The 7,878-nt window shown below is 45.0% G+C and overlaps 1 protein-coding gene across 1 annotated transcript in view; it reads left to right on the top strand.

Annotated features, from left to right (window-relative positions):
* Apbb1ip (amyloid beta (A4) precursor protein-binding, family B, member 1 interacting protein) overlaps positions 1 to 7,878 on the top strand; it is a gene marked incomplete at its 3' end in the record, with an annotated part of 98,539 nt that overhangs the window by 68,862 nt on the left and 21,799 nt on the right.

Genomic DNA, 7,878 nt, shown 5'->3' with positions numbered 1-7,878 from the left:
TCCTGAGCTCAGTGAGGCTCGGTGACCCTTGGTGGGTCTGTGTAGCCTTTGCTGGAGTCTGAGTGCAGAGACACTGTCAGCTCCATCACTGGGATGTTTTCACCGGAAGAGCAGACACTGTTCTACCTGAAATTTTTCCAGAGGATTCTTGAAGGATTTAGAAGCAGCCCATGGACAGGAGGGCTGGACAGGGCTCCCAGGACTGGTGTTGGGGATGGAGCATTCTAGAGACCCTGGCAAGCATCTTAGCCAAGCCTTCCCTTGGGCCTCTCTCTGTCTCTCCCTACCTCCCTCTGTCCCTGTGTACAGCTGTGTTGCTGTCCTTGCTTTGGTAGATTCCCTTCCTGGGCTCCTTCATCTGTCCCGCTGCGGTTCACGGCCATCCTCAGATGGTGGTGCATCTATAAGCAGAGCTTAAACTTTCACCCATGCATGCCCTCGAGAAGTTTGAAAAACCCTGTACCTCCTCACACATTTGTCCGCTGACATCCAGTATTTTCACCAGAAGTCAGGTAGATGTAAAGAATGCAATGTCCAGAATTCTTTACATTTTGACAGTTTAAACAATTATCCAGCAGAATCCAAATCCAGGTCATGGCAATTTGCTTCCTACCAGCATCTGTTTAAGGAGTGCTTGAATCATCTTCTATTTCTTCTAGACTTTGTTGTTTAGAGCCTTCAGATCACAGTAAAGCTGAGCAGGAAGTACAGAGGTTATGTAACCCCAGCCCCGCACATCCACAGCCTCCCTCCCGGCCTTGGCCCATATGTGCAGTTAATCTTAACTGTAAACGATGGGATCAAGATACACGTGAAGTGGTGATTGGGTCATAGAGATGTTATACTCATCAGAGGATCGATCCACTTTTGTTCATAACTGAATGTGCTATCAGGACAGGGGGCCCAGTACGAGGTGGATCTCTGAGTGTGGGGTGTGTATTGAAGGGTGTAGCTCTCCAGGCACTCTTCCCATGTTTTGCTTTCTGGCCCCCGTGAAGCGAGCAGGCTTGCTCCGCCATGCCTTTCTGCTGCGCTGTTCTGCCACGGAGCCGGAAGTCATAGGCGGAAACCTCTGAAACCGCCTCTCCTTTGATTGACAGGTGTCAGGTATTTCACCCCAGTGACAGGAACCCTGACCGATACACCACGCCAGCGTGGTGCGTTTGTGACACTGGATGCATAAAAGTCCAGAGCTGACAGGGGTTTGTACAGTAAGCTTTTTAAAGGTGTGGGACATTTTGTATTGTTGATTTTTTTTTATTTGAATTATTCTCATTCCACCTTCTCCACGGAGGTTCATCCTGTTGTACTTCGTCCATGTGCTGAGTCTTTCCTCAGTGTTCCTCTGACACTTCCCCTCAACAAACTGTGTTTATAAGCTGATAGGTAACTTTTTATTTTCAATCATCCTAGGCACTTATTTATTAAAAATAACACAGTTATAGTTACAAAAAAATTAGATTTTTTTATATTAAGCATAAAAAGTAAAACTTGGGGAGATCATCACTTCAGATATAAATTGGTGGAACCCTTATCCCTGTGATTAACTCAAGGATCAAGGATGAATGCTCCCTACCAATTGTACTCCTGTTCCTCATTTTTATAGATGTTAAGTACTTTTTATAGATAAAAGTGTTGAGAAGCCTTGTCCACAGGAATAAGTAGATGAGAACTGAAGAATGTCATTCAATGCTTTGAACTCTTTCCAAGTTATTAGCTAGGAGTCACAGAAAGGTCAACGACGGCTCCTTCCATCTATCTGCTGACAAGATAATGAGGTACCTTACATGTTTTGTAAGAAAAGAATTAGAAGGCACTTGACTGCCAAAGGATTTGTTATAAGTCTTGCTCTTTTTCATATCAGTATTTCAAGCGATCCCTTTGTTCAGAGCCTGTGAGCTTTACCCCGGGGCAGGAAGTTCTTGTGGGTGTGAAGGGTGCCTTTCTTTCTAAGGTGTGGAAAGGCAATTATGAAAACAACTGTCTGTTTCCAGACAGATCTAAGCAGAGATGAGCACATATGGAGGCTGAAGATGTACAGACTGATGCCAGCATATTCTTGGGGAGCCTTCACATGGGCTCCCAGGGGAAAGCAGTTTAAAGACCCCAGACTTTGAAGGTGGCTTACTGTGAATGGTATAAGGTCGTCCCAGCTGCCCTTCACACAGCTACTGCACCTGATATGCCGTAATGGTTTGTGTCATCATTTATTATCGTCAGCAGTTGGCAGGGTGAGTGAAAGTGGGTCTTGTTGAACTTCCTATCAACTAGTGAAGAAATGAGGCAAGTAACAACTGGAAGGTGTTAAAAGACACAATTACAACCAGTCTAGTTTTGCAGATTGCATTTGTGATTCTAGAATACAGCAGTCTGGACCAAAACAGTTCATAATACTCAACTCCACCTCGTGGGCCAGTTATAGCAAAGACCTGTGTAACAAAAAACAGATTAATAAGAGAAGAGCACACAAATGTACTTAGTATACATTTTATGGTGGAGGGGGTTGCTTCAGAAGTAAAGCCCCAAAGAAACAGGGAAAATTGAGTGTTTTCATAGATAACAGATGCAGAAGTCCAATTAGAGGACAAAAGCATGTGATCTAAACTGGGAGAATTTAAGAAAGTTGCCTTCTTACTGCACCACTGTTTATTTATCTTAATAGCTTGGTTTTTTCTGTTGTTGTTTTTTTTTGGTTTTTTGGGGGTTTTTTTGAGACAGACTCTTGCTGTGTAGTTCAGGCTGGACTTGAACTCACTATGTAGCACAGGCTATCCTCAAACTCACGGCAATCCTCCTGCCTCAGCCTCCCAAGTGCTGGGGTTACAGGTATGTACCACAATAGCTTTTTTCTGACATTAAAAATAACATCAATGTGTTATTAAGAAGAAAGTTGGTAAGTTGAGGAAAATATAAGAAAGGAAATTTAAATCAGCTATCATTCCATTCTCTAACAATAATTACTTTTTATTTTGGACAGCTTTGATTCCCTAGGTTATTGTTTATTATCTGAGCTTTGGAGCAGTTATGGTTTGCTGTTGGCTGCACAAGGGAGGAACAGAAAAAGAAAACACCACTTCTTCCCCCAGCCACAGCCTGCCAGCCACTGTGGGATGAAAGAACCTCGTGATGTCTTACCCACTTCCCTCCCGGCCTCCCTCCAGCTGTCTTGGCTGGCCTAACCTTCAGGGCCAGCCCCAGCTGGAAGGAAAGGCACATAGTAACCACGTTGGTGGTTCCCACGATGGACTCCAGTGTTAAAGAAAGGCCCACCCCTAGCCATGGTGAACTGGGTCCTCTCACCAACCAGTGCGAAGGTGCATATTTGTCACAGTTAGATGCATAAAAACAAGCCTCAGTAGCCTGGCATACTGGTGCATGCCTGTAATCCCAGTACTTGGGAGGCTGAGGCAGGAGGAGCACCACAGGTTTGAGGCCAACCTGGGCTACATAATGAGTTCAAAGCTAGCCTACACTACATAGCAAGACCCTGTCTCAAAAAAAAAAAAGAGAAAAACCTCAGACCTCTGGTGCCTCACACCAACACACATTTCCTCTGTCCTGGGTCTGCAGATCACCTGTGCTGGGCTCCAGAACATGAGTCCGATTCAGGTAGTGCTGTGTCTCTCACTGTCCCTAGACAGCTATACCTGTGACGATTCTTCTCTTGAATGGCAAGAGTGCAGATGAAAGGGAAAACATTGCTTCTCAAGTTCTCTGCTCACAACTGATTCCTTGTCCTTTCCTCCCACGCTGTTGGGCAAAGCAAGTCTAACAAGCCACCTCCAACATAAGAGAAGCAAAGAAATAAGCTCCTTGCATTCTAGGCGATGTTACTGCCCTGTCACTTGATGCAGATCTCGGGCACATTGTGGTTCAGGGAAGGAGAGAATCGGGAGCAAGGGTCTGATCAGATGAGCTGGGGTAACACCCCAGCCCTAGCGGCCAGCACACTCTGCGGCCTCCAGAAACACCTATCACTGAACCATCACATGTTTGTGCTATTTCTTTCCTATCCAACCAGCATGTCTCTGTGCATGGCTCTTTCTTCTCTTGCCTGAAATATACTGTATTCTTTTTTATACTGTCTGGATATTAATCGTCTTTCAATGCCTCCCTCAAGCTTTACCTCCTCTCTAATGTTTTCCTGAGCATGTCAATCCATAGTAATTTCTTTCTCTCTGAAAATCTATAGTGCTTGCTTTGTCTGGAAATTATGTAGTGTCACACCCCTCCTGCTACATAGCCAGCTGTCCACCTACCTCACTTACAGTTGTCTTCTCCATGTGACAGCAAGTTTCTTAAGAGCAGGGATATTTTCTGCATGTAAAAGGCCCTCAGAAATATTTATTGATGGACTGGTAGCTTCATTTGACTTATTCTTTATTTCCAGAAGGTGATATTTTATGTGTAATGGTTTGGGTGTCAGTCAGCTTTCTGCCACTGTGACAAAACACCTGAGAGAATCCACTTAAAGAAGGAAACCTTTACTTTGCCTCAACATTTCAAAGGTTTTAGCCCAAGCTGACACCAAGCTGGCTCCACTGTTTCTGGCCAGGAGTTCATGATGGGCGGGTTTGGTGGAGCAAAGCTGCTGGTGCCACGGTGGCCAGGAGAGAGGAGAGAAACTGACTGCTGGGCTTCCTTCTGCTGCTGCTTTCAGTTCACCCAGGCCCCCAGCCAATTCGACGGTGCTGCCTGCATCCAGGGGTCTCCCCGGTCACTTTGCTGTCCATATGCCAACCACCTCTGGAGACGCCCTCACAGACACCCCAGGAGTGGGTGTTACAGATTGTCAGCATTGCTCACTCCAGTCAGGTTGGCAATCAAGATTAACCATCACATCGGGAGGCTGAGGCAGGAGGATTGTTGCAAGTTCAAGGCCAGCCTGTGCTATAAAGTGAGCTCAAGGCCAGCCTGAACTGCATAGGGAGACCCTGTCTCAGAAAGACAAAAAAAAAAAAAAAAAAAAAAAAAAGATTAACTGTCACATATTGCTCTGTTTCTTCCCTATCCAGCTGTCCCCAAATCTTGAACTTCCAATAGGGAGCAAGCTGTGCCCCAAAGCCAAAGCTCCTAAAGTTCCCTTGTTATTCAACTCAAATTTTTCTAGTTTCTATTTGTAACACACAGTGATTAATTTTTGAGTTTCACTGCATCAGAGCGGCCCATCAAGCTGGCTGACCTCAAACAGGTGAAAGTTCTGACCCAAGGAGATCCGCCTTGCTCCAGGGACTGTCTTCCAACACAGATTTACTTTGTGTTTTTGCTTTTTCATTAAAACAATGCAAAAGCATAGTGCTGGGCACAGTGGCATACACCTATAATCTTAGCACTTCCATCACCATGAGTTTGGGCCAACATGGGCTACATAGTGAGTTCAAGAGTTCAAGACCAACCTGACCCTGAACAGTGAGACCCTGTCTCAAAAAAAAAAAAAAAAAGCATAGAAGGGGCATGTGGGAAAAAAGAGAATTTTTGTGGACCGTTGGTAGGAATGTACATTACTAAAGCTATTTTGGAAAACAATACGATGATTCCTGAAGAAAACTGAAAATAAAACTGCCACAGTCTCAAGCAATCTCTCTTATGGGTTTAAATGCAAAGAAATTTAAGTTGGTGTGTCAAAGAGACATCTGTACTCCCTTGTCTATTGCAGCATTATTCAAAACAGCCAAAATATACAAACATCTCTACTGTCCATTAGTGGGTGAAGACATAAAGAAAAAATATGCAATACTATACAGCCCTAAAAGAGAAATTATTTCATTCAAAATAGTATGGGTAGGCTGCTATCACCACTGAGAACTCCAGCACAGCCTTCACTGAAGTCTGATCCTTTTCCCTTGGTGCAGAAGGTTCCACCTGGAGATGAAATCTGAATACATGAGCGTCTGTAGAGGCGGTTCCCAAGACCTCACTGTTTGTGAGCTACTGAGACCACAACGCTTTTGGCCTCTGGACCCAGCTATTGTTTAGGCTTCACTAGGTTTATCTACTTCTTCATTCTAGTCACTGGGCTCCCACAGACCTTCAGGCAGGACGCTGACCACAGCCCATTCAGCCGACATTCATTAGTCAGGCAGCAGCTTGTTGCTACTGCTGTTGCTCCTTGACGTCCTTTGGAACAGAAACGCCAGACAGTGGTGTCTTATCCCATAGTAGTGTGGTTTGTTCTGCCTTTACACAAGATACAAGATCTGTAGAAACACCCTCACCTGCATCTGAGCCCTCAGATAGACTCTTGGAGGAAAAGTCCAGCCACAGAATAAGCAGTGCAGGCTGCCTCAGCCCACGCATCTGCTCCAGCACCTGCTGGAGGAAGGAGCCCTGTACCCACCTGGCCTGTGCCATCCACCGGCCAGAAGGCAACAGAGAATTGACAGCGCAGGGGCGTGAAGTGCACTAAGTTTCAAGGCCAGGAAATGAGCAACTCAGAAATGATAGCAAGAGGGCCGAGGATATAGTTCAGTGGCACAGTGCCTGCCTGGTAAGCTCAAGGTCCTGAGTTCAATTCCTCATTAAAAAAAAAAAAAAGAAAAAGCAACAAAAAAGAAAGAAATGACAGCAAGAGACAAGCAGTTCTAAAGACAGAGAAAGCCGGGCGTGGTGGCGCATGCCTATAATCCCAGAACTTGGGAGGCCGAGGCAGGAGGATCGTTCTGAGTTCAAGGCCAGCCTGGGCTACAAAGTGAGCTTAAACTCAGCCTGAACTGCATAGTGAGACCCTGTCTCAAAAGACAAAAATTTAAAAAATTTTTAAAAATTTAAAAAAAAAAAAAAACAGAGAGAGTTCTAGGTGCTCCTTCAGGTCCAAGGTCATCCCGGGGCCAGGGAAAGATTTGATATTTGGTGTGTTGGTCCTTTGACTTTGCAAGTGCAGATGCACAGTTTCTCAAAGAGGGAATTGACAGAGAGTCTCATAATAAACTTAAGAGAAATGAGAGAAGCCTGTGTATGGGGTAGATAAGGGTGACTCTGGAGCTGACACCCCAAACAGCGTAGCAGATGCTGAGGAAGACCCATGTGGATCCAATCGCTGTTGAAACAAAACTAATACCTGCTCTGATGCTCCCGCAATTCTTGTGGTGACACAGGGCTGAAGAAAGACATTCACTACTGGACCACTTGGAATTCTACTTCCTCCAAACCTTGGCGGTGGAGGGTACAAGCAAGATAGCTCCTGGTTTCCATGGTGGTACCTTCACTACTTCTCAGGTATTTCACAGTGGATTCAGAGGAGGTCATGGAAGACAAGAGTCTGCAGATCTTAGATACAGGAAACACAGCAAAGTTGCTGCATAGTCTTCAAACAAGTCTTTGAAAATGGGTGCATCTGTGGCTCATCACAGCCCTGAAAAGGGGCTTCAGTCTTTGTGCATAATGAAGCGAGTTTGCTGTATATTCATCACCAGCACTGGGTTTTGTTTATCTTTCTGCTTCATTTCAAACTGCAACACAGTTACTTAGTGGGGGCTCATCTTTAAAAATGAGCAGTAAATGTATTTGGAGTAGCAGAAGGTTAAGTAATTTGTTGTGTATAGTTAAACTAAAGCAGTACCTCAGTGAGACTTATGAGTATTTCTTTCAAACCTGAGAGGCTTTCTCTTATCATTAAGTTGTGTTTGGCAGTTATCGCAAGCGGCCTGCAGACAGAGCCATGCTCCTGTGTTCAGAGCCACACAAGGTTGTGCATGTGTATGTGTGTATGTGTGGGTCTGTCCTTCTCTTTCTTTTCTTTTTGGAAATCCTATAATATGAGGTAGTGTATCTCATCAGAGTGGTGGACGGTAGAGCATTTCATCAGTCCACTGGGAACACACACTGTCTAGGAAAACAGTCCCAGCCTCTTCCAGAGCTTGAGGGCCTCCCAGTTCCACT

The sequence above is a fragment of the Chinchilla lanigera genome, unplaced genomic scaffold, assembly GCF_000276665.1.
Source record: "Chinchilla lanigera isolate Chin_1 unplaced genomic scaffold, ChiLan1.0 scaffold00028, whole genome shotgun sequence".
Classification (NCBI taxonomy): Eukaryota; Metazoa; Chordata; class Mammalia; order Rodentia; family Chinchillidae; genus Chinchilla; species Chinchilla lanigera.
This window is presented reverse-complemented; position numbering and strand designations above follow the sequence as displayed.